Source organism: Bos indicus, chromosome X (genome assembly GCF_029378745.1).
Source record: "Bos indicus isolate NIAB-ARS_2022 breed Sahiwal x Tharparkar chromosome X, NIAB-ARS_B.indTharparkar_mat_pri_1.0, whole genome shotgun sequence".
NCBI lineage: Eukaryota > Metazoa > Chordata > Mammalia > Artiodactyla > Bovidae > Bos > Bos indicus.
The window spans coordinates 141,004,271-141,031,935 of record NC_091789.1 but is presented as its reverse complement, the minus strand read 5'-3'; positions in this window follow the sequence as shown (position 1 = coordinate 141,031,935).

Sequence of the window (27,665 nt, the reverse complement as noted above, 5' to 3'; positions counted from 1 at the left end):
TTGCGTGCCCCAGTGCTTGTGTTTATTTTTATAGATGCTTTTTTATTCTTCTCTCGACATCACTATGGAAAGGTTATGTGTTGCTTCTGAAGTGTTGTTTCAACACTTATAGAATTACTCAGTTCAGTTGGTTCCTCTGAGCCAAAGCTGGTTTAACTCCTATGCCAAGTTCTAAAAAATGGATAAACAAACAAACAAAATTCGAAAAACAGAAACTAAAAATGATCTGAGTTTGCTTTTTGAGGATTTATAATTTGAAAAAGCCGTTTGTGTATGAAAGGCAACCAAAATCATAGTGAAATTAGAGGAACTGGCTTTTTTTGTGTGAGCAAACACCATTATTTTTGGCAGTTACTGAATGAAATCAGACAAAAGAAGATAGGGATGTAGCCATTAAAAACTTATGGGGAAAAAGCCAGAGAAAATAACCCACTAAAATTGAAGGAAATAAAATAAGGAATAATAATTGGGTATATCAAAGGAGGATGGAGAAGAAAAATTATTTTTACTTTAATCCCAACTTTAATTTTATTATCTACTATTGACCAGGTGAAGTGGGGAAATTCTTTTTCTTTGTGGAACAGATTCTTTATTCTATACACAGTTGTAGAGCCACCCAATTATAAGGGCTGGCATCATCCATGAAAATGGCTATTAGTTCAAAAGTTTAATTCACTGGGCTAGATTCTAGAGGATTCAAAAGTCCCAAGGGAGATCAAGGTGAAGCTGAATATTAAATGAATATTTTCTTTATTTTTGTTTTAACTGCATAGGTATCTCTGGGAGAAGTTAATATGCTACATTTTTTATTTCCTGTGCATCATACTGCATTTAATTACAGCTAATAATAATAGTTAATATTCATTAACCGCTTAAAATATCAGGGCCTTATTAATTGCTTTTTTGCATTATTTTATTTAATTCTCATAACAACTTCATGACATAGGTACTATTGGCGTGTAATTTTTAAAGAGCTAAAAACAGGAGTCTCACACAAATAGAGAATGAATGCCTGTGAAGAATTTATTCAGCTCATTAATGATGGGAACCCTAAGAGGGTTATGATGATGCCATGGGCATTTTGAAGAATTCAATATTTATAGACATTTTGAGGGGAAAATAGCATGTTAGAATAATATTGCTAGGGTAGATTCAAAACTGGTTAAAATCCTACAGGGCAATAAAACCATAACCTTTGAGGTTATCTTTACCACTGGATAAAAATCGATGTATTAATATATGACTTCAGAGCATGTGAATTCTAATCAAATAAAAGAAAGTCAAACAGACATATGTTCCCTAGATAATTAACTCTTCAGTAGGCAGGTTAGTGCTCCAGTAAGATTTTAAAAGGTCATGCCACAGCCCATTTCACCTCATTCAAAGTTGGCGATAATTTTCTTCAGAAAATTAAAATTATCCACGCTTTACTAATGGAGAAAATTGATGCTTACAGATGTTAAATAACATGATAAGGGAATCACAGTAAGGGCAGAGCAAGACTGGAACTCGGGTCCTTCTGACCCTTTAACCAACCCTTATACTAGTTGAAATCCATTTGACCTGTCTTCCATAATTCTTTGATTATTGTGTGTGTGCCCACGTGTGGGTGTGTATATGGGGGTACACACATGTGGGGAGGGAGGGTGGAAAGAATGAGAGAGGATTTGGAAACTGGTATTCTTAACTGGATATTGTGGGGGCTTTTATTGGCAAAGCTTTTTCAGATGATATTAACCTTTTGACCTTTATTTCCTTTTTTTTTTTTAAAGGAAAACCTCATTATCCCTTGCCCATTAAAACACCTGTCATTAAGGAGAAGGTGTCTCTCTCAGTTTCTTAGGGCTGGGGGTAGCGCTTGCACTGAACCATCACACACATTATCCTTGCCCTTGACCACCAGCACACATTTGAGAGCTGGCTGGCTAGGGGAGTTAGACTTTGAAGTTCTGAAATAGGCTTTTCCTTGGTACAAAGCAAAATGTGTTCATGCCGAATCTAAATCCACGAACCCCAGTCTGTAATCAACTCAGCTACCCAGCTTAGATCAAAGAGAGTTAATCCATGCCTTTTAGGGTAATTTAATGAAGATACGCTCTCTAAAATCTAGCAGATTTCAGAGAAAGAGAGGGGAGAGAGGGGAAGAAGGGAAGAGAGGAAAAGAGAAAGAAAGAGATGATAGTAACTGAAGGTGAAGTTCACTTTTGTACCCAAGACCAGAGCAGAGAAGGTGATGGCACCCCCACTCCAGTACTCTTACCTGGAAAATCCCATGGACGGAGGAGCCTGGTAGGCTGCAAGTCCATGGGGTCGCAAAGAGTCGGACACGACTGAGCGACTTCACTTTCCCCTTTCATGCGTTGGAGAAGGAAATGGCAACCCACTCCAGTGTTCTTGCCTGGAAAATCCCAGGGACGGGGGAGCCTGCTGGGCTGCTATCTATGGGGTCGCAAAGAGTCAGACACGACTGAAGCGACTTAGCAGCAGCAGCAGCAGAAGACCAGAGACCAGATTTAAAGGTTAAAACATGGGGGTAGGAGGAGCATGTGGATTTAGAAACATGGCAGCCTGGATGGGCTTTGCTCCTTTCCTTGGCTCACTGAGTTCTAATCTCTTTGCCTCCCTTGAGCCAGGGAGTTGCCAAAAAGTGGGTCACTAGTGGGGGTGAGACTGTGGGCTCTGTTGGGGGCGGAGCCCAGGAGCTGGAGAAACCAAGGCTGGACTCATGCACAAGGCAAGGCAGGCACCTGATGATAGCGGGTGGGTGGCAGATTCTAGCTAAGAAGAAGAAGTGAAGTCACCCAGTCATGTCTGACTCTTTGCGACCCCATGGACTGTAACCTACCAGGCTCCTCCCTCCATGGGATTCTCCAGGCAAGAGTACTGGAGTGTGTTGCCATTTCCTTCTCCAGGGGATCTTCCCGACCCAGGGATCGAACAAGTGTCTCCCACATTCCAGGCAGACGCTTTAACCTCTGAGCCACCAGGGAAGCCCAAGATCCCAACTGGATTTCCTTAATCTATGGTGATGCTACTTGAGTATTCTGGGTGTATGCCACTCCCTGTGAGTAATAAGAGAGACAGGTGTAAGAACTAAGAGTGGCCATGTGACCAGTTGTAGAAATGAGGGTTGTATTAAGGCATTTTTCTTCCTGTTTTGATAGGGATATATCTGTATATATCAATAAAATCCATCCTCCTTCCCACTGGTATGGAATGATGAGTGAGTGAAACCCATATTTCAGTTTTTACATTGCCCAGTGAAGGTGTTAGTCACTCCATCATGTCTGACTCGTTGAGACCCCATGGACTGCCGCCCATCAGGCTCCTCTGTGCATGGGACTTCTCAGGCAAGAATATTGGAGTGGGTTGCCATTTCCTCCTTCAGGGGATCTGCCTGCCCCAGAGATTGCACCCAGGGTCTCCTGCATTGCGGGCCAATTCTTGACCATCTGAGCCACCAGGGAAAGAGCTATTGTGATTAAACTAAAGGACAGTCATCAACTGTTTATGGATAAAATAACAAACAGGACTTGGTGGCTCCATTTGTGGGGGACGCTTGAGTGAGTTTGGGGCAGATAGGGAATCCCTGCAACAAGTAGGACAGAAGCACTATGTTGTTTATTTCATTTGAAAGTTAAAAAGGGGTAATGGGAGATGGAGGGATGCTGCCTTGACCAAGGAGAGGAATGTGGTGGCCTAGCCATTGTCAAGTAGGTATGATTGCTGCTGCTGCTAAGTCACTTCAGTCGTGTCCGACTCTGTGTGACCCCATAGATATCAGTCCCCTCTAAAGATCGCTTCTACACTGCTGAAGAGCAGGTGGGCACAGCATCCCTTCCAATTCTCTTCCCTGTATGGTCTGGAGTTCATATCAGTCGCTTACTCGTGTCTGACTCTTTGCGACCCTATGAATCGCAGCACACCAGGCCTGCCTGTCCATCACCAACTCCTGGAGTTCATTGAGACTCACGTCATTGAGTCAGTGATGCCATCCAGCCATCTCATCCTCTGTCATCCCCTTCTCCTCTTGCCCCCAATCCCTCCCAGCATCAGAGTCTTTTCCAACAAGTCAATTCTTCGCATGAGGTGGCCAAAGTATTGGAGTTTCAGCTTTAGCATCATTCCTTCTAAAGAAATCCTTGAGAATGGACTGGTTGGATCTCCTTGCAGTCCAAGGGACTCTCAAGAGTCTTCTCCAACACCACAGTTCAAAAGCATCAATTCTTTGGCACTCAGCCTTCTTCACAGTCCAACTCTCACATCCATACATGACCACAGAAAAAACCATAGCCTTGACTAGACGAACATTTTTTGGCAAAGTAATGTCTCTGCTTTTGAATATGCTATCTAGGTTGGTCAGAACTTTGCTTCCAAGGAGCAAGCGTCTTTTAATTTCATGGCTGCAGTCACCATCTGCAGTGATTTCAGAGCCCAGAAAAATAAAGTCTGACACTGTTTCCACTGTTTCCCCATCTATTTCCCATCAAGTGATGGGACCGGATGCCATGATCTTCATTTTCTGAATGTTGAGCTTTAAGCCAACTTTGTCACTCTCCACTTTCACTTTCATCAAGAGGCTTTTTAGTTCCTCTTCACTTTCTGCCATAAGGGTGGTGTCATCTGCATCTCTGAGGTTATTGATATTTCTCCCGGCAATCTTGATTCCAGCTTGTGTTTCTTCCAGTCCAGCATTTCTTATGATGTACTCTGCATATAAGTTAAATAAACAGGGTGACAATATACAGCCTTGACGTACTCCTTTTCCTATTTGGGACCAATCTGTTGTTCCATGTCCAGTTCTAACTGTTGCTTTCTGATCTGCATACAAATTTCTCAAGAGGCAGATCAGGTGGTCTGGTATTCCCATCTCTTCCAGAATTTTCCACAGTTTATTGTGATCCACACAGTCAAAGGCTTTGGCATAGTCAAAAAAGCAGAAATAGATGCTTTTCTGGAACTCTCTTGCTTTTTCCATGATCCAGCGGATGTTGGCAATTTTATCTCTGGTTCTTCTTCCTTTTCTAAAACCAGCTTGAACATCAGGAAGTTCACAGTTCACATATTGCTGAAGCCTGGCTTGGAGAATTTGGGGCATTACTTTACTAGCGTGTGAGATGAGTGCAATTGTGCGGTAGTTTGAGCATTCTTTGACATTGCCTTTTTTTGGGATTGGAATGAAAACTGACCTTTTCCAGTCCTGTGGCCACTGCTGAGTTTTCCAAATTTGCTGGCATATTGAGTGCAGCACTTTCACAGCATCATCTTTCAGGATTTGGAATAGCTCAACTGGAATTCTATCACCTCCACTAGCTTTGCTTGTAGTGATGCTTTCTAAGGCCCACTTGACTTCACATTCCAGGATGTCTGGCTCTAGGTCAGTGATCACACCATCGTGATTATCTGGGTCATGAAGATCTTTTTTGTACAGTTCTGTGTATTCTTGCCATCTCTTCTTAATATCTTCTGCTTCTGTTAGGTCCGGAGTTAGAGTCTGCCAAAGAGAGTAACGTGAGCTTTGTTCAGATCAAAGAAATAGAAGTTATTATGATCAGGGGTGATTGCAGCTGCGTGTTGGGCAGGAAGATGACTCACAGTGGCTTTTTAGGGAGTGTTGGAGACCAAGATGCTTTGGTGGTGTAGACAGAGATAGTTGCTGGGGGGAGCCGGGGGTGTTCATAAATTCTTGGATATTGGAGGAGAGTTCTGTAGAGCTTTTGGTAACCACCCATATTACTGGGATGGGCTGGTGGAGTCAAGTGTCTACTTTCCTGCATTTTGGTAGTGATTTTCTTTTTTTTTTTTTTTCCATTTTGGTATCGGCCTACTTGACCTCTAGATATTCCAAACCTGATATAAGCCCTAATACTTCTTTATTGCTGGGATGGTTAGAATGACTTTATTTTCTTGGTCGAATCTAAGCTTATGCAGATAGTTTGAGAAGTGCATCTCTGATTTATTTAAGAAACATGCTATTGGAAGATGGTGAAGATGCACTGAAGAAACGTAGGTGGTGCTGAGCGTGGTTTAAAAGTACAGGGCATGAGAAGCACTGTAATTTTCAATGGGACCTTAAGTTTGGCATCTTCAGTCTGTTTTGGAGAGACATCCACGTTTTTTTTCCCAGGGGTCAGCAAACTCTGGCTTGTGAGCTAAATCCATCCTGTCATGTCACCTACCTTTGTAAAGTTTTATTGAAACACAGCTCTGCCTTTTTTTTTTTTTTTTTTGACCATGACTGCTTTCCCCATCTGGAGAAGGAAATGGTACCCCAGTCCAGTACTCTTGCCTGGGAAATCCCACGGATGGAGGAGCCTGGTAGGCTGCAGTCCATGGGGTCGCTAAGAGTTGGACATGACTGAGCGACTTCACTTTCACTTTTCACTTTCATGCACTGGAGAAGGAAATGGCAACCCACTCCAGTGTTCTTGCCTGGAGAACCCCAGGGACAGTAAAGCCTGGTGGGCTGCTGTCTATGGGGTCGAACAGAGTTGGACACGACTGAAGCGACTTAGCAGCAGCTTTCCCCATCGTGATAGTTATCTGCAGCAAAGGTCCTGTGGCACACAGAACCAACAACATTTGCTCTTTGGCCCTTTACAGAAAGTTTGCTGACCCCTATATTCTTGAAATTCCTACTTTCTTCAAAAATGGAAGCTTCCTTTCTCTGTCATCAACTTGGTTCACTTGCTGGGATTAGACTACATAAAAATACTCAATTTTATTTGACAGAGAGATGGAGAATGCCTATAAGACTCTTTCATCTGGCTCCAAGTACCCACTTACTAACACTTTGAACATGGCATTACAACGGGTTATTTTTTTAAATTAATTTTTATTTTAAACTTTTTAAAAATATTGGCATATGGTTGACAAATAATGTGATAGTTTCAGGTGACCAGCAAAGCGATTGAGTTATTTATATACACGTATCTATTCTTTTTCAAGTTCTTTTTTCATTTAGATTGCTATATAATGCTGAGTAGATTTCCCTGTGCTATACAGTAGGTCCTTGTTGATTATCCATTTTAAATATAGCAGCATATACATGTCCATCCCAAACTCCTCCCTCTTCCCCTCATAAGTATCCTTCCTCACTTCCCCCCATTCCATTTTGTAAGTAAGTTCATTTGTATAATTTCTTTTTAGATTCACCATATAAGGGATATTGTACAATATTTCTCTGTCTGACTTCACTTAGTATGATAATCTCTAGGTCCATCTGTGTTGCTGCAAATGGCATTATTTCATTCTTTTTTATGGCTGAGTAATACTCCACTGTATATATATACCTCATCTTCTATGGTTTCCCTGATAGTTCAGTTGGTAAAGAATCTGCCTGCAATGCAGGGGATGCCGGTTCGATTCCTAGGTCAGGAAGATCTGCTGGAGAAGGGATTGGCTACCCATTCCAGTATTCTTGGGCTTCTCTCGTGACTCTACTGGTAAAGAATCTGCCTGCAATGCAAGAGACCTGGGTTTGATCCCTGGGTTGGGAAGAGCCATAGGAGAAGGGAATGGCTACTGACTCTAGTATTCTGGCCTGGAGAATTCCATGGACTGTATAGTCCATGGGGTCGCAAAGAGACACGACTGAGTGACTTTCACTTTCATTTAATCTTCTCTATCCATTCCTTTGTTGATAGACTGCTTCAATGTCTTGGCTACTGTAAACAGTGCTGCAGTGAACATTGAGGTTCATGTGTCCTTTTGAACCATCAATGTGTCATTTTTAGTAAGCTGAGTTCCTTAATTATTTTGGCTCCCTTTGCAGTGTGTCTCTCCCTGCATTGCTTAAGGTAGACAGATAGGCTTTTGCTGCCTTACTGGCTCCCAGAAATCTCATCAGCACAAGGAATTTTCTGAAGGATAGCTCCAGTCTCTAATTGGAATTGTGACTGTCACAAATGCAAGGAGGATTGCTCCCTTCTCTCATAATCTTCAAATAATAACAAGAAGGGTTGAGATGTAGAAGTGGAGTATTTCACATCTTAAAATTCAACATGTTAGGAGCAGTTGAAAAGGTTTGATGCAGAAAGAAATGGCAACCCACTCCAGTATTCTTGCCTGGAGAATCCCATGGACAGAGGAGCCTGGCAGGCTATAGTCCATGGGGTCACAAGGAGTCAGACATGACTGAAATGACTAAGCATGCACATGATACATTATTGGAAATAGAGAGGAATAGTGATTAAAATGCTTTAAAAGCAAAACCCTCAGTGAGTCTGTTGAAATTATTCATTTTTTACTGACTGGTCTTGCTGATCCTGTCCCTTTATTAAATAACAAAATGAAGTTTCTTTTCTCTTCTTAAAAGTGTTGCTGTTAAAAAGAAACTTCTGGGGGCTTCCCTGGTGGTCCAGTGGTTAAGCATCCACCTGCCAATGCAGGGGACACGGGTTCGATCCCTGGGCTGGGAAGATTCCACATGCTGCTGGGCAACTAAGCCTGTGTACCACAGCTACTGAGCCTGAGCACCTAGAGCCTGTACTCTGCAACAAGAGAAGCCACCACAATGAGGAGTGCACACAGCAGCAAAAAGCCTATGCGCCACATGACAGACCAGCACAGCCAAAAATAAATAAATAATTGTTTTAAAAATAAAGAAACTCTGGAGAGGTATTGTTCAGTACACGTTACAGCCATGTTTTAACATTCAGAAAAGATTCTTTAACTTTTGTGATACTGCCTCTGCTGTAATCCATTGAGCCTGTAAATATGTAAGGTAATTAATCTATTGATAAATATAATCCACGTGCATATGTCTTTCATGAAGTCCAGCCCATGCTCATTTAGTTCATTTAAATGTGTGTGTGTGTGTGTGTGTGTGTGTGTGTACATACGTACTTAGTTCCTACTATAATGCAGGCTTTGCTTTAGTTCTGGGCTTGTGAGGACAGGAATCAAATAATGACAGAAAGGAAAGTTCTGGAAACTTCTCTTGCACTCATCCTTTTATATTTTAGAGAAATAGCTCAGGGTTATACAAACCCTGTGTTTGTGGCTATGGAACTATCAGCTCTCACGTGGCTTAGTCGGGCAGCCCCCTCCACACTTACCCCTGGCATGTATCCTCTTCTCTGCCTTAGCTCTGCTCAGGGGAACTGCAAAAGCACAGGGGAAGATCACTTTGAATGGCTGTTTTTGTGAAGAGTCAACTCTAAAGTTTGTATTGGACCCAAGTTAAGATGGAGCAGCAGGAAGCCTCTTGCACTTGGCCTTCCAACTCCATAGTCTGATATTTATTCTTCTTGACAGGAAGACAGACTGCCAACTTTGTTTTTAATTATTTGAGTAAAATTACATACATCAGTCTCCCTTTTCTCACGCCTTCCTCTGAAATCCCGTCTTCTGTGTAGCTGATGCTGATGAAATTGCCGGTTTGGGCATTAGTGCTTCTGTCAGCCAAGGGAGATGAAGTGAGTTAATATCCACACCCTGACATGAAGCCAGGAACGTTTACCCCAGCTTATCCCTCGCTCCCTGCCTCCTTACCTGCCACCCTGTGGACGTACTGCATGTCGAGATCGCATCTAACCTGGCACCTGAATAAACACTTTCCAGTATGTTCTAATTCCCTACCTCCCCCCTCCCCCATTCATTCTTTTCTTTCTTTCTTTTTTTTTTTTAACAAAATAGTTGAATCATCTTTTTGTATTTTAGTGTAAACATGGAACAAATGTGTAACTCATCATAATGGACATCTGTTACATGAATAGTGGCGAGCTCGTATCTTCAAGATTAATCACTGTTTCTATTCATTTGGAGTTAGCAATCTGTGACTTCAAGTAACTCCCTGATGAAACAGAACACACATTCTTTTTGCAGATGTATAGAAAGAGGAATAAATCTGCAATTTGGCTAGTGCTCCAGGTGCAGGACACAGTGCACGCTTATAATAAGAAAATATAATAACTGTCTTAGACTAATACAGGGTAAGTCTGACAAAGAGGAATTTATATAGTCGAAACTTCTTGAAAGCGGCCTCACCTGCATAGGTGTTTTCTAAACTCTAGCCCTGGGGGCCTGGAGTTTCCTGACCAAGTTTTCTCCTGTTATTTGTCCTCCTTGGAGACTTGAAATTCCTCATCACTTAGAAGCAAGATAGAAATTTGGAGGCTTTGAGGCATAACGGAATTATCGTCTGTAGGAGCCAGGGTCTTACTGGCTACCCTTCTTTGTCAAGGGATGTTTTCAAAAAGAGTGCGTTTCTGTGTGCTAGGACTGTGTATCCAAGACATCTGTCATACACGGCCCATTGAGTAATTGAGTCTGCATACGCTAATGATTCACAGTTGTATCCCCCTGCACATTGAGACAGACTCTTGCCCTGTAACCAGAATAAGGAGTCAACGGTGTCAAGTATTTGCTGAGTTCATTTATGCTATGAAATCATGCCAGCATTCATAACAAGGTCATTTGTTCATTCAGTAATCATTTGTTGAGAACCTACTGTCCTGATCTTCGCACTGTTCTCATTTGGGGGATAAAGACATAACCTTTTTTCTTAAAAAAAGAATCATGTAATGCAGGAGACAGATATGTCTACACATGAGGCTGAATCTGTGGCAGATCCTTGAATGGGCATCTGTGCCATGGAATGGCACTCTCTCTCCATTGGCCTGTAGGCAGTGAGAATAAATTCAGCAGAAAACCAGAGGGTTGTTTGTCTGGGTCCTTGGTGAGCGTATTGGACATAGCATAGGGACAGAGTGGGAATGTTCTTGTCTTCCATAGGTTCCATTCTGCTTCTTTTCTGCTTCAAGAAGCAAACTTGGTGAGTAGAAGATAGAAGCTGGAAAATTATATAGCAGGGTCAAGGTTTGAGAGCAAGAGATGAGGGACAGCTTTGGCCACTTAACAGGTGTCATGATTGGATGGTAGGAGAAACATCAAATAATTCACCTCTGATTTCCTGCAGTTGACTATGTTGAGGACAAACAAGATTGTCTGAAAATGGTAGATTGAAAGTTGTCAAAAGTTGGTAGTTTCCTTAGGTTCAGTCTATTAGCTCTAACATTCATGTACCTGATACAAAAATCCCCCAAAACAAGAGAATGAAAAATATGTGTCAGTTCTGGCCTTTGCCCGTCCATTTCCCTCAGGGAAGACCACCGCTGGAATTCTTTGAGAAGGTAATCTTACATATTCAAGCGTTTCTGTAATGTTCCATGTTGTTAAAATGGGGCCCTTCCAGGGGCACTTGTGGCTGAGGAGCAATGACGAGGGACACCGCATTCCAAGAGCCCACCAGGCCCTTCATTCTGAGTAAGCCAAAGAAACCCGGAACAGAGGAGTCACTGACGTGGAAGATGAGTCAGGAGGATAGAGGAGAAAGATACATTTGTGAGGGAGTGTTTTTTTTTGAGGAAGTAGCACCGAGAGTCCTACCGTTCCTAACCCCAAGAATGAAGGCAGGGGACTTCTCCCCCTAACCCCTGTCACAGCGAGGAGCACACGTCTGGGCCTCATGCTGAGACCCGTGAGGTCTGTTCTTGCATCCTAGGACCCCACAGGGCTGGAGCTGGTACCTGACTCAACTGCAGAAGCCCACATGGCTTATGGCGGATGGAGAGGGCTCCATCTGGAGCAACTGTTGATTCATGTAGTCCGTAGAGCTCAGCCCCCGGGGGTACAGAGCCAGGCTCCAACAGTGGAACGTGTGCATCTTCTCTTGTCCAACTGGCTCCCGGATGGGGTCCAAAACTGTCAGCAGGCAGATGAGATTAGAAGAAAGGAGAGGAAGGAGAAGGGAGGGAGGGAGGGAAGGAGGGACACAACCTGCCCTTCGATCACCTTGCATGTCTCTAAAATACGCCAGCCAGAGGTCATAGTACATAAGTACAACTTCTTAGTTGAGACACAGAATGGAGTGAAATTCTCAGATCTGGCGGAATCATAAAATGGATGGGAGGAGGTGAGAGTCATCAGTTCCTTGGCATTTGCTCTGGGGAGGATGTGGGTCCCCTGTATGGATCCTCCCCTCCCTCATGTCAAGGCTGCTTTTTGCCTGCTAGATCGTGAGCTTGGGGACAGCTTCTCTTTCTCAGAGACTTCTGAATCTAGATGAAAGACAGTTCCAGAATTTTAACCCTGGGCCTTAATTGAAGAAATTAGTCCTGGGATATTTGAGCCTTGGGAGAAAAAGACATGCTAGTGTTGAAGTTTCTGTGGTTTATTTTGTTGCTGGAGATGAATGGTTGATTCCACTTTGAGGATGATTGCTCCTCAGTTGTGGCAAGAAAAATACCCACAGTAAACTTTTTGGTTATGCCAAAGGGAAGCTGTAACTGTGAGCCATGTGCATAATAATTCTTCATAGCAGGCTGGAGTTGAACCCTCACAGGAAGGGAACCTGAGACTGGTAATCAAGGATAAACTAGTGTTTCCTCTCTCTAAGTCCCAGGAGAGTTGGGGTATGGGGGAGACAACAGTCAAAGCCCCTCCCAGGATGAGTGGGTAATGGGAGGTGGGCTCTACTCCATAACATGGTGGATACCAGGAGCTGCACTAGTTCCCATCTGATTTCCTAGTAGCCTCATGTAGTCAGTAAAATTTGATTAACTTCTAGAGCCTGGTCTTAGCCATGCTTTGTGAAATTAAAGGAGGGATAGGGTCCCTGTTGGGCTTCTCTGGTGGCTCAGCTGGTCAAGAATCCACCTGTACTGCGGGAGACCTGGGTTCAATCCCTGGGTTGAGGAGATCCCCTGGAGAAGGGAAAGGCTGCCCACTCCAGTATTCTGGCCTGGAAAATTCCACAGACTGTTTAGTCCATGGGGTCACAAAGAGTCGGACATGACTGAGCGACTTTCACTTTAAAGTGAAAGTTGGGGGCAAAACTGTGAGAAGAGTTACTGTAACCTTCTGGGAAAGACTAGGAAATCGTCGGGCACTGAATTCCAGGACTGGCTGTAGGCCCCCAAGGGCACCAGGGTGAACTGAGGGATAGTTAACACACCATTAGGCATCTTGATTCATGGACCTGACATTTGAAGTTCCTATGCAATATTGTCCTTGAGAGTATCAGACTTTACTTTCACTACCAGACACATCCACAACTGGGCCTGCTTTCTGCTTTGGCTCAGCCTCTTCATTCCTTCTGGAACCATTTCTCCACTCTTCTCCAGTAGCATATTGGACACCTGCTAACCTGGGGGGTTTATCTTTCACTGTCTTTTCCTATTTTTTTCCATCTTTTTGTCTTTTCCTACTGTTCATGGGGTTCTCAAGGCAAGAATGCTGAAGTGGTTTGCCATTCCCTTCTCCAGAGATGCCTGAGCTCAAGAACATTCTGTCAGGAGCGGGCATTTGAGCACTATTACAGGAAGGTGGCACTAGTGGTAGAGAACCTGCTGCCCCTGCAGGAGACATAAGAGGTGCAGGTTCCATCCCTGGGTCGGGAAGATCCCCTGGAAGAAGGCGTGGCAACCCACTCTAATATTCTTGCCTGAAGAATTCCATGGATAGAGGAGCCTGGTGGGCTACAGTCCATGGGGTCGCAGGACTTGGACGTGACTGAGAGACTTAGCACAAGCATCAGATCAGTTCAGTCACTCAGTTGTGTCTGACTCTTTGTGACCCCATGAGCTGCAGCATGCCAGGCCTCCCTGTCCATCACCAATTCCCAGAGCCTACCCAAACTCATGTCCAAGCACAAGGATACGCAGGGACATTAAAGGGAAATGTCACCATGAGGTACATCTGGACATCAGTATTGGAAGGACTTGAGTCATTTCTCTAATACTCCATCTTACCCAGCCACTGCTTGGGTGTCTGTAGTCATTCTTTGGTAACTTTGCATGGAGCTACTTAGTAGAAAATCCTTTCCCAATGAAGAGTGCGTTCAGGCTTCCTTACTTGCCTCTTTCTAGCTGTCTCTTATGTTCCTCACTTCTGCACTTGTCTCTTCAGTTAAGCATTCTTTGGTCGAGGAGCATGCTGTATGGTAGGAGCGTCACTTTGAAGTCATGAAAACTGTCAGCATCAACTTCACTTCTCATTGGCTGAATATTCTTGGACAAAGTATCTCATTTCCCCCAGCCTGTGTTTCTACAGTTAATACTTAGAAAGTGTGGATACTGAACTGTAGCCACTGTTTGCTCAGATGTTCATAGATTTGACCTAGTAGGAGCCTCTTTAAGGTGATTCCACTGTCCCTTTGAAATGATTCTATTTGTCTTTGAAATCTTCCTTGATTTCTGGCACTATAAAAATCCTGGGTTCATCTTGTATCTTCCCTGCCACTAAACCAGATCTTGAATTGGCCATTTCTCCAAGAAACTCTGATCCATTTCAGAAGGGGGGATAAAATTAAAGGTCAGAACCTAAAGGTTTGGACATTATTTCTACTGGTCATTTTACTCATCAAAACCAGACAGTACATATTTTTTAAATGTATGACTTCATATTAATAATACATATTTCCAACTCAAATTAACAATACTAGTTTGCTGCTAAGTCACTTCAGTCATGTCCAACTCTGTGAGACCCCATAGATGGCAGCCCACTAGGCTCCCCCATCCCTGGGATTCTCCAGGCAAGAACACTGGAGTAGGTTGCCATTTCCTTCTCCAATGCATGAAAGTGAAAAGTGAAAGTGAAGTCACTCAGTCGTGTCCGACTCTTAGCAACCCCATGGACTGTGGCCCACCAGGCTCCTCCATCCATGGGATTTTCCAGGCTAGAGTGCTGGAGTGGGGTGCCATTGCCTTCTCCAACTAGTTTGCTACTTTAATTTTATAATCATAACTGTATTCTCTTAAATGGAAAATCTTTTTGTTTTACTAATAGCATGCTACAAGAAAAATTCAAAATAACAACACAAATATTGCCACAAAAATAAAACAAACAATACAAAGAAGTACAAATATTACTACAAAAAATAAAAACAGAATGAACAGTACCCAGCACAGGAAGCTACTAATTGAAAAATACCAAAATCATAGGGTTGTGATGAGGATGTAATGATGTATGTCAGTTTCTGAGAATAATACTTTGGACAACAGTCAGTACCAGATAAATATTAGTCTTCTACCCTTGCTCTGCTAATTCCCTGTCTATTTCAAACTTTTTCTTAGGGATCTTTTTTTCCCCCAAACTTATTTATTTTTAATTGAAGGAAAATTGCTTCATAATATTGTGTTGCCCTGTGCCATACATCAACATGAGTCAGCCATAGATACACATGTCCCCTCCCTCTTTAACCTGCCCCCAACCCCCCACCCCTCTAGCTTGTTACAAAGTCCTGGGTTGAGTTCCCTGAGTCATGTAACTGTTGGATAAAGCCTAAATATAGCCTGGCATTTTGGCCTTCTGCAAACCTCCTATGTGCTTTCCCTAATCCCCAACTACTCTCTTGTATTCCTGCTGGAGTTCATTGAATTCTTTCAACATGCCATATGTACATCTGCATTTCAGTTTCCTTTCAGTGTTCCATTCCCCTTCTTCCTTCCCTTCCTTTCAAATGCATTGCATATTCTTGCCCTTTGTAATTGAAACAATGACTTGAACAGACATTACATTCTTACATGTTTATTTGAACCTCTTTGTCTTTTCTCATGTTAATGCCATACCCTTTTATGATAGTAACTTTATTACATGTTTTAAAACAATGTTTTTTAATTAATTTATTTTACTTTGTTTTTATTTTATTTTATTTTTTTTAATTTATTTATTTTAATTGGAGGCTAAGTACTTTACAATATTGTAGTGGCTTTCGCCATACATTGACATGAATCAGCCACAGGTGTACATGTGTTCCCCATCCTGAACCCCCTTCTCACCTCCATCCCCATCCCATCCCTCAGGATCATCCCAGTACACCAGCCCTGAGCACCCTGTCTCATGCATCAAACCTGGACTGGCAATCTATTTCACATATGGTAATGTACATGTTTCAATGCTATTCTCTCACATCGTCCCACCCTCTCCTTCTCCCACAGAGTCCAAAAGACTGTTCTTTATCTCAGTGTCTCTTTGGCTGTCTCACATATAGGGTCATCATTACCATCTTTCTAAATTCCATATATATGCATTAATATACTGTATTGGTGATTTTCTTTCTGACTTACTTCACTCTGTATAATAGGCTCTAGTTTCATCTACTTCATTAGAACTGATTCAAATGCATTCTTTTTAGTAGTTGAGTAATATTCCATTGTGTATATGTACCACAGCTTTTTTATCCATTCGTCTGCTGATGGACATCTGGGTTGCTTCCATGTCCTAGCTATTGTAAACAGTGCTATGATGTTTAGCAAATCTATCTTCATTATTACATTTCAAAAATTTCTTGTAATTTTCATAAAACTTTATAACCCTTTTCACCTGATTCTTCACCTCCATGCCAAAGAAAATAATCCCACAGTCCAAATGAAGTTCACTTGGATTCTTGGGGAAATAGCATTAAACCGATAGATTGACCTTTTTTATTCAGTCTTCCAGAAAAGGACCCTGGTATTTCCCTACCTTTTAGAAGATCTTATTTTAATAATTTTAATATAATTTTGTATATAAATAATGGAGTAATACTAATGATTTAGGAATAAGGAGATGTGGTTCTAGAACTTTTTTGAAAGCCCTTGTGACTAATATTTTGGAAAAGGTCTTTTCTCTGATATAGTTTGTTCTGTTTATTCTCTATGAACATTTCACTGCTATGTTAACATAGTCCCCTTTATGGTGGTATGGCCATCTTCTTTCAGTTGGAGATAGCATGGCAGAGTGAAAACTGCACAGGCTTTGGCGTTAGATCTGCATTTAAACGCAGCCTTAGTCAAGTTAGCCAACACCTCAGGGACTTGCTTTCTCATCTATTAAATGCAGATGAAAACATAGTCTCAAGGATAAAATTAGATACTGTGTGAAGTGACTAGTTAACTGTTTAATAAATGATAGTTATTAACATACGTATGCAGCAGTTTTACAGTTCTCAGCTTCTGAAAGAGTGAACCAATGAAGGGATACAAGGAAATAGTTGCATAAATGAGATTTAAAAGCTGCAGAAAGGAAATTCAGACTCTGGCCTTGAATTAAAATGAATTTTTAGTTTATTTTTAATGTTTATATAAATTTTCAAAGTTGCAGCCCATTTACAGTCATTACAAAATATCGACTATATTGCCTGTGTTGTATAATACGTCTTTGTAGCGTATCTTTCACTGAGTAGTTTTTGCCTTCTACTTCTCCACCTCTCTGTTGCCCCTCCCCTTTCCCCCTGGTAACCACTAGTAATATGGATTTTTAATAAAGAATCCAACTCCTTGTAATACATTTAATTATTCAGTATTTTAAGTAAGCCCTCAAATTTATTATAGAACTGTATAAACAATTCTTTATAACTCGTTCATACTTTGACCAAAACAGAATAGATCTTTCTCTAACAGATTCAGAGACAACTTATCCTTCTCAACATTAATTGTATTTTATTCAATTCAATTAAATTATTTGTTACCAATTCACAGGAAATTCTGTTTGAAGAAAACACTTAAAATTTGAGGATATTGTTCATTGGAATGCCACAAAAGTAGAGCACAGATTAGAGAAACAGTTTCCAAACCAACGTCTGGGATTTTGTTTGGAATTATCCTCAAAACCCCAATCCTGGAGCTTAGCTGGTAATATCAAATGACTTGCCATGTCAATTATTCCTCCTATCCCCTCCTTGTACCTCTTTTCTGCCAAATAGCTTTTTCCCTCTATGGCATTATTCATTCAGCTAAACCTCTGTGAATGTGTAACAAACTGAAAACTCACATGGTGTCAGAAGTGGAGATAGCAGCTCATATTTTTGATTGTGTTATAATGAGATATGGACTATCCATTGTCGGCCATTCCTGTTGCTTCCTCGGCCAGCAGTGCCTTCCCAGAGTTGGAAATATGACATATTTCAAGAAGCAGTTCTTTGTGCTAATATTTGGAAGGCAAGCTCCTTTGTGTGGTGTCCCACCCCACCCCATTACTGGTATGAAGCTACATATTTCAAAAATGTCTTGCTTATGAATACCAGGCAGAAAAAGCAACCACGTCAGCATTTAGAGAAGAAAGAAACATACTAAACTGGATGAAGAGCAGCATAAATGAAGTTTGGAAACCCCATTTGTTTTTCGAAAGGAGTTTCCTTTGTTCCTTTGCTCTCTTTTCCTTCCAGTCCTTATGGAGCTGTTCCAGGGCTGGGGGAGAAAAAGGAAAGAAGAGAAACGTTGGATAAAAAAATTCCATAATGTCACAGTATTCTTTTTCTATCTTTGTGTTTTTCTTTTCATGTGGAACAGAGACTAGTTTGTTATATTTTGCCTAATTTCCTTTTGAATTTGCATTTGTCGTGCTTGGCCACTGTGAAGACTTCTTTTTTATTTTTTAATATAAATTTATTTATTTTAATTGGAGGCTAATTACTTTACAATATTGTGTTGGTTTTGCCATACATTGACATGAATCTAAAAATTAATTAATTTTAATTGGAGGATAATTACTTTACAATATTTTGATGGTTTTTGCCATACATCAGTAATAAATCAGCCACAAGTATACATGTGTCCTCCCCATCCTGAACACCCCTCCCACCACCCTCCCCACCCTATCCCTCTGGGTTGTCCCAGAGCACCAGCTGTGGGTGTCCTGCTTCATCCTTCGAACTTGCACAGGTCATCTATTTTACGTATGGTAATGTACATGTTTCCATGTTATTCTCTCAAATCATCCCACCCTCGCCTTCTCCCACTCAGTCCAAAAGTCTGTTCTTTACATCTGTGTCTCATTTGCTGCCCTGAATGTAGGATTGTCAGTACCATCTTTCTAAATTCCATATATATACATTAATATATAGCATTTGTCTTTCTCTTTCTGACTTACTTCACTCTGTATAATAGGCTCCAGTTCATCTACCTCATTAGAACTGACTCAAATGTGTTCCTTTTTATAGCTGAGTAATATTCCATTGTGTATATGTACCACAACTTCCTTATCCATTCATCTATCAATGGATATCTAGGTTGTTTCCATGTCCTAGCTATTGTAAATAGTGCTGCAATGAACATTGGGGTACACGTGTCTCTTTTACTTCTGGTTTCCTCAGGATGTACACCCAGCAGTGGGATTTCTGGGTTGTATGGCAGTTCTCTTCCCAGTTTTTTAAGGATCTCCACACTGTTCCCCATAGTGGCTGTACCAGTTTGCATTCCCATCAGCAGTGTAAGAGGGTTCCCTTTTCTCCATGTCCTCTCCAGTGTTTATTGTTTGTAAACTTCTTGATGATGGCCATTCTGACTGATATGATATGATATCTCATTGTGGTTTTGATTTGCATTTCTCTAATAATGAGTGGAGAAATGCAAGCTCCAGTACTTTGGCCACCTGATGCAAAGAGCCAACTCATAGGAAAATACCTTGATGCTGGGAAAGACTAAAGGCAGAAGGAGAAGGGGACAACAGAGGATGAGATGGTTGGATGGCATCACTGACTGAATGGACATGAGTTTGAGCAAACTCTGGGAGATGGTGAAGGACAGGGAGGCCTGGGGTGCTGCAGTCCATGGGGTCACAAAGAGTTGGACACAACTGAGTGACTGAACAAATAATGACTGATGTTGAGTATCTTTTCATGTGTTTATTAGCCATCTGTATGTCTTCTCAAAATGGATTATAGACCTTAATGTAAGATCAGAAACTACAAAATTCCTAGAGGAAAACATTGGCAGAATACTCTCTGACATAAATCACAGCCAAATCCTCTATAACCCACTCCCAGAGTAGTGGAAATAAAAACAAAAATAAACAAATGGGACCTAATTAAGCTTAAGAGCTTTTGCGCAACAAAAGAAACTATAAGCAAGGTGAAAAGAGAGCCTTCATATGGGAGATAATAGCAAGTAAAATAACTGACAAAGAATTAATCTCCAAAATATGCAAGCAGCTCATGAAGCTCAATTGCAGAAAAACTCACAACCCAATGAAAAAGTGGGCAAAAGACCTAAACAGACATTTCTCCAAAGAAGACATACTGATGGCTAGTAAACGCAAAGACTTCTAAAGCAATGTAATCTCTTACTGATATTTGGATTTTGCCTATTGCAGTCTCTAGGGTCTTCCAGTTTACGCTCAATGTGCTTTCCCTTTCCTTACTCCACACAAGGAAACCTCTTCTTCCTTTCTTGCCTGTCCCGAAGACCATTGCATTTCTAAGATTTTCATCACACTTATTACTGATTTTGGAATCCTTCACAGTTTTGTTGTTCCCCTCTCCTAATGAAGTCTAAGAAATTCTACAATAAATAATACTTTTAATCTTATAGCTTGTCTCTTTGCAAACAGTTTTATTTTCTTTTTTGCTTCATTTAAAGTCATATTAAGAGCAGGATTACAGGCAAGTTAGTCAGGTTTGCCATATGTGAGAAAGGAGGAACTGTTGGATTCAAAGTATAATTGTTCCCATGAATTTAAGGTCTAAAATTACCCATCTCGTTTTGCACATATTCCATTATTTTTTATCTTGCTATATTTATGTTGTCTGTTGGTAAATTTATGTGAAGACAGAAATACAAAATTACATGAAAAGATAAACACAAGGAAAGGGGTTCTCTTTCTCCTCCTCCCCTTCTTCTTTGCCACTGAGGATTTGTCAGTTTCCTTACTGAAGAGCGAAATGTGATATCAAGGCAGAATCCTTACTTGTCTTTACAAAAAAGGAGGGGTCTCCAGTTTCCTCCAGGAATGGATGGTGACTCTGAATGGGAGCACTCACTCTCCAGGTCAGAATGATCGCTTAAAATGGGAGAATTATTTTGCCTTCGGATCTTGGATCATTTCTCTTCTGCTTCGTAGTAAAAAATCATTTTTGAATGTCCACTTTCTCATTGTTGTGGACTCTTTTTTTCCTTTGTATCCTCTTCATCATGTTACCCAGTTCTCCTTAGCCCATTAACCAGAGGAGAGATGTATCTGGAAAAAATTGGGTTGGGATAGACCTTGTATCAAGCAGTGAACGGAAATTAAAAGATTGTCATGTTTATTCAAGCTATTACCAGCTCCTCAATAGCCTGCACACAAGCTCAATTAGGATAAGATTGGAATGATTGCCTGTAGACAGCAGAGTTGTTTTTTTAAAGAAAGGTTTAGAACCCGAGTGGATTTGGAGATCAAACATTTTTCCTTTCTGACCATACACTGTTATGCTTGATCTAGGATTATTTCAATTCCCAGTGATAGAAAACCAATTCAAACAAGACAAATAAAAAAATAGAATACACTGATTTATAAAACTAAGGAATAAAATAATTAGGTCTGACTTTGGGCATGGTGGGATCCAGGAAGTCAAACAATGTCATTGGGAGATATATGTGTCTTTCTGTCTGTATGTCTAATCTTTTTTTTTTATCTCAATGGTTTTCTGGTTTTTAAAATGTTTTGTGATAAAATGCATATAAATATACTGTCTTCACCATTTTATGTTATTCATAATACATTCATTATGTATTCATTATGTAATTCATATTCATAATACAAAAACACAGTATGTTATTCAGTGGTATTACCTACCTTAACAATGTGTACAAACATCATCACTATTTGCTCCAAAAGCTTCTCCATCACCTTAAACAAGCTCTGTTATCATGAAGCAGTAACTCCCCTTTCCCCTCACCTGTGGTAACCTCTAATATACTTTCTGTCTTCATAAAATTACCTATTGTAGATATTTCATATAAGTGAAACTATACAATATTTATCTCTTTGTATCTGGCTTATTTTACATAATGTAATGCTTTCCAGGTTCATCCATTTTATTGCAAGTATCAGTACCTTATTTCTTTTTATGGCTGAATAATATTCCATTGCATGATATACCATAGTTTGTTTATCCACTCATCTATTCATGGATAAGCATTTCCATCTTTTGGCTGTTTTGAATAATGCTAAACAAACATTGGTGTATAACTATCTGTTCCAGCCCCTGTCTTCAGTTCTTGTGGATCTATACCTAGGAGAGGAATTTCTGTCTAATCTTGATTCCTCTTTCTTCTTTGTTCATTTATCCACAGGCAGACAAAGACAGCTTATTCCTTCTCACGTTATTTAAAATCTTGAGTAAGCTTGAGATTTTCTCTCATTGCCCATGAGAAATTCTGGTTGTTTCTATTTTGGTCTCTATCTGTGATGGGTCATTCTACATAGAGAGAAGCTCCTTTGTGACTGTGACTAACAACTCAGAGTGGGAGGGCAGTTCTCTGTAGAAAAGAGAGATTCTGTTTCTAGAAATAGGGGATGCTAGTGGGCAGAGGCGGAGAAGGCAATGGCACCCCACTCCAGTGTTCTTGCCTGGAGAATCCCAGGGACAGTGGAGCCTGGTGGGCTGCCGTCTATGGGGTCGCACAGAGTCGGACACGACTGAAGCGACTTAGCAGCAGCGGCAGCAGTGGGCAGAGGTAGAGGTAAATCTGTCCACTGTCATCTCATTCTAGCTGTGAGCAGGAAACTCATCTTGGCTGTTGATCAGGGATCCTTGGATGAGTGGAATAACTTAAGAATGACATAGTTGGAGTCTTGCCAAAATGAGGGAAAACAGAAACTGTCAGTGCTTCTGATCAGAATACTTATTGCGATCCCCTCTTGGGAGAGTGTTTTGATGTTATCTAGCAGGGGTGGAAGTGTGCAGACACTCTGACGTTCTGTCCTTGATGAAGTCCAATACAGCCTCTAGAAACATGAAGGAGACGCAGCATTGTTTGTAATTGTCTAAAATGGACAACACTTGAAGCTTTTATCAGCTGGCTAAATACATATTGTAGTGTGTTTATAGAAGGGGAAGCTGATGCTGCCTTTAAAAATGACCTCAGTCTCTATGTATAGACAGGCTCAAAAGTATAACACTGAATGAAAAAAAATCAAGTTTCAGTATCATATTGATAGCAGCTACACAGATATTGGGATTCCCTGGTGGCTCAGACGGTGAAGAATCTGTCTGCAATGCAGGAGACCTGGGTTTGATCCCTGGATCAGGAAGATCCCCTGGAGAAGAGAATGGCCACCCACTGCAGTATTCTTGCCTGGAGAATCCCATGGACAGAGGAGCCTGGTGGGCGATAATCCATGGGTTCATGAGTAACAGTTTCTTATAGATATTAGAAAACATATAACACTATATTCAGCATTGTTCTAGAATATATGTATATAAAATAAAAGGACAAAGCCCTGTATAGGGAAGACTCCCAACAAATTTGATAATGAGAGGTAAATAGGACAAGGGGAAAAATCAAGGGGATTTCAAGGTTTCTCTGTATTCCTTTTTTTCATCCTAAAATTAGCTCTGTTAGATTGGAATTGACCCACACTGCTGTATATAAAATAGATAACTAATAAGAACTTACTGTATAGTGCATGGAACTCTACTCAATACTCCGTAATGACCTATATGAGAAAAGAATCTAAAAAGAGTGGGTATGTGTGTATGCATAACTGATTCACTGTTCTGCACAGCAGAAACTAACACAACATTGTAAACCAACTATACTCCTATTTTTAAAAAATAGCTCTGTTAAATTGACTAAAAGTCAGTTATTTCAGGCTGTTTGATACTGTATTTTCCCCTCAGTGTCCTATATCCATTTTTTCAGGCTTTTCACAATTAAAAAGTAGCACATAGTTAGAGTTCAAATGGAATACAAGTTTTTTCTTTCATCTTAAAATTATGGAATACATATGCAGAGAGAGAAAAGGATACTTGATTAGTTAGTAGATGAAATACTGTGTTTTTTTTTAACTTGGTGTTTTTTCAAGTAACCCTAAGAATAGGCTCTTGGCAGCATCTCCCTGCTGTGCTGTACTTCTTCACACCATTTTCTATCATTTATGCGTTAGAGAGCGTTTTGTCCTTAATCTTCCCTGTGCCGTGGTGTTCCCCTAACTAGCAAAATGCCCAGTGTGTTTCCTATTAACCTCAAAATTCCTACCAGGATTTAGTCCTAGAGCCCTGAAATGCCTCCTATAATTTTAGCAAACAATCAGACTGCTCCCTGCACGTCAAAAGCTGGCAGAAATAAACTACCCAAATTGGTATTCCTGGGAGAAGAAAGTCCTGGGAGGTGAAGATAGATTGCAGAAATCCTATTCATACCAGGAGGGAAAAGTCATTAAATAATTGCGCATGAGGCAGTTGATGACAGCCTTGTCTCTTTTGCTTCTGTAAAAACACTAACAGAGATTTGCAACCTCTTGCCCGATTCTGAAGTGGTTAACATTTTATAACAGGAACCTTAATGGCCAGGAAAAGAATCTCAGAAAAAGCGTTGCTCGCTTGGCCCTGACATCACTCTATGGGAATGAGTATTGTCTTACACGATGGAATGTTCTCTATCTGTCCTCCGAGAGGGAATCTGGCTTGGTATGCAAATTAAAATATTGTTTGGAAAAATCTGTTTCCTCAAACGACAGAAAATTTTTTTTTTTGTCTAATCCAGCTCTTTGGTCCTTTGTTGGCCACGCAGTTGACAGCAGGCTCAGCCCAGCAGTTGGTCTGGGCCATGCTCTTGCATTTTGTGACGGAGCACAGTCCTGGCTTTTTGTGATGGCAAAGAGGCAAAAAGCCCTACATTCTTGAGACCTAAAACAAAGGAAGGGATCATGGACTTGAAATACTTGTACGCCCTTAAAAGCGTTTAGAATTTGAGTGTGACTTTGTTCTCTCTGTTGGCAAGTCAGCGCGTGAGGTAGTGAGAAGCCGGCTTATTTGGATAGGTGGCCTTTCTCATCTCCCTTCAAGCTTCCTTGAAGGGGGTCTACCCCCAAATGAAGTCATCTAGTCTCAAGTTCTGCAGGCTGGAAATAATTTGAAGTTATTCAGAAATGTCATACATTTCGCATGCTCTGCTCTCCATTGTTTGACTGGGGTTGAGCCTGAGTTCACAGGTGTGGATTCAAGGAGAGCCTAATGCTGTCACTTGCAGGCATGACTCCTGCATCCCTCAGGCAGTGGTTCTCTGAGAGGAGTCCTGAACACCATCTTGAGCATCATTTGGGAGCTTGTTAGAACTATAGAGTCCACCTTAAATCTACTGGGAGTGAGACCCAGAGATCTGTGATGTAACACACTCAGGGTATGGCAATCCACTCCAGTCCTCTTACCTGGAGAATCCCTTGGAACAGAGGAGCCTGGCAGGCTACAGTCCATGGGGTCATGAAAAGTTGGACCTGACTGAAGCGACTTAGCAGCAGCAGCAGCCAGGTGACTCAGATACACACTCAAGGGTGAGAACCACTGCTTGAGGTAAATCTGTCTACTTGGATGGAGAGAAGCCCAACTCTGAGCCCTTTAGCTCTTCCCTTCCCCACTGTGGCTAAAATCAAACTGCCAAATTTGTCATCAGATTATTTACAGGGGAGTAATTTTAAGTTGCCATCATGTGCAAAGGACTTGAGGCGTTACTGCTTTGAAATTGGCAAGAAGATGTCTTTCCTGAGAAAGTAAATGTCTCCTCCTTAGTTGTCAGAGGGAAATGGGAGTCTGGGGTTAGTGCCCTTACAAAAGGGGCCGGGGAGACCTGGCTCCCTCTTCCTTTCTGCCACATGAGGTAATAGTGTCCAGTTAGCACCCATGTGGTGATCCCTTTGTGCATCAAGAGATAAACTTGAAATTAATATTAGGAAAGTCTTTTCTTGATGGTGTATCTTCTCTAATGACTTCTATTACTTAATTGTGTTGCTTTGTACAGGACTCTTTGAGGTGGAAGTCACTCAGTCATGTCCAACTCTTTGCAACCCATGGACTATATATTCCATGGAATTCTCCAGGCCAGAATACTGGAGTGGGTGAAAGTGAAAGTGAAGTCGCTCAGTCGTGTCCGACTCTTTGCGACCCCATGGACAGTAGCCTACCAGGCTCCGCGGTCCATGGGATTTTCCAGGCAAGAATACTGGAGTGGACTGCCATTTCCTTCTCCAGGGGATCTTCCCAACCCAGGGATCGAACCCGGGTCTCCTGCATTGCAGACAGACACTTTACCATCTGAACCACTAGGCAGCCTTTCCCTTCTCCAGTGGATCTTCCTGACCCAGGAATTAAACCAAGGTCTCCTGCATTGCAGGCGGACAGAAACAGGACTCTGCAGAAACCAATTTGGCATTTCAGACAAATGATGACATTTCTGGTTGCAGAATATACATATATTATGTACATGAACGTGAACGTGAAGTTTCTCAGTCGTGTCCGACTCTTTGCGACCCCATGGACCGTAGCCTACCAGGCTCCTCTGTCCATGGGATTTTCCAGGCAATAGTACTGGAGTGGATTGCCATTTCCTTCTCCAAGGGATCTTCCCAACCCAGAGATTGAACCCGGGTCTCCCACATCGTAGACAGACGCTTTACCGTCTGAGCCACCAGGGAAGTCCATAGGAATATCTAAATGCAAGAAATGGAGAACTATATGTCTTACAGCTCCTACTTTTCCTGGTGTCTATCTTTTAAAAGGCTCAATATGGAAATAATGCCATAATTATTGATGGAAGTGATTGAGAACAAAAACTGACATTGACCAAGAACTTAGAATAAGTGAAGTGCTTACCATATGCTATCTTATTTAGTGTACCAAGCAGTTCTGAGAATAAGTCATTTGCCCCAATTTACAGATGAACAAACTGAATCTTTAGATACTTATTGTAGCAGTTCATCAGCTGTTCAGTGTGTGCATGCATGTGTGCTCAGTCTGTCCAGGTGTTTGCAATCCCCTGGACTGTAGCCCACCAGGCCCCTCTGTCCATGGGATTATCCAGGCAAGAATACTAGAGTGTGTTGCCATTTCCTCCTCCAGGGGCTCTTCCTGACCCAGGGATGGAACCTGTGTCTCCAGCATCTCCTTCATTGGAAGGTGGATTCTTTACCAATGAGCCACCTGAGAAGCCTGGCTGTTCAGTGGTGGTTTCTTTATTATTCTTTTGTTAACAGAGGAATCCAGAATTATTGTGGGCAGTGTGTAGTTATGTGCTCAGGCACAGAGGGCTCAGTCTCAGGATATGAACTATGTTTGAGCTTAAGTCAAACATTATTCTCTTTCCCAGTGATTCACTTGAAGGTAGCTATGTGACCTGGTTCTGGCCAATTAAATGTAAGGGGAAAATGTGGGAACTGCTGTGAAAACCTATCCTCCCTAATAAGGTAGAGACCTGCATATATAAAAGACCTCGTTCCTTCTTACTTGGACTGCTGTCTTATAAGGATGTGGTGTTTTGTTGGAGCTGCAGCAGCCATATTGCAACTATGAGGTAAAAGCCAGGGGAGAACTGTTAAAGTTTTCTTCCTTGGCAGTGTTCTGTTTCTGGGTTTCTGGTTGTGAGTGAACAAACCCTTGTTGTTTAAGTCACTTTTTGTTAGGCATCATGTTGCTGGCTACTTAAAGTATACATTCTAAGGACATATGTGTTTATCAGGTACCAAAATAGGGATTAAAACCCACATTTAACTGATGGTAAGCACCATCCTGGTGTGTTCTTTCTCTTACCACTTGCCTTCCTGCCTTTTAACAAAGATAAAGTTGGTCTGATACTAGCCTGCTAAATTTGAATTCCTAGGAAAACGACCAACAATGAGGGTATTTGAAAACATCCTATTAAGTACAGTTTGTTCTAGACTACATTTTGACAAGTAATACTTTATCAGTATTTTTTCAGGTAGCCTGGTAA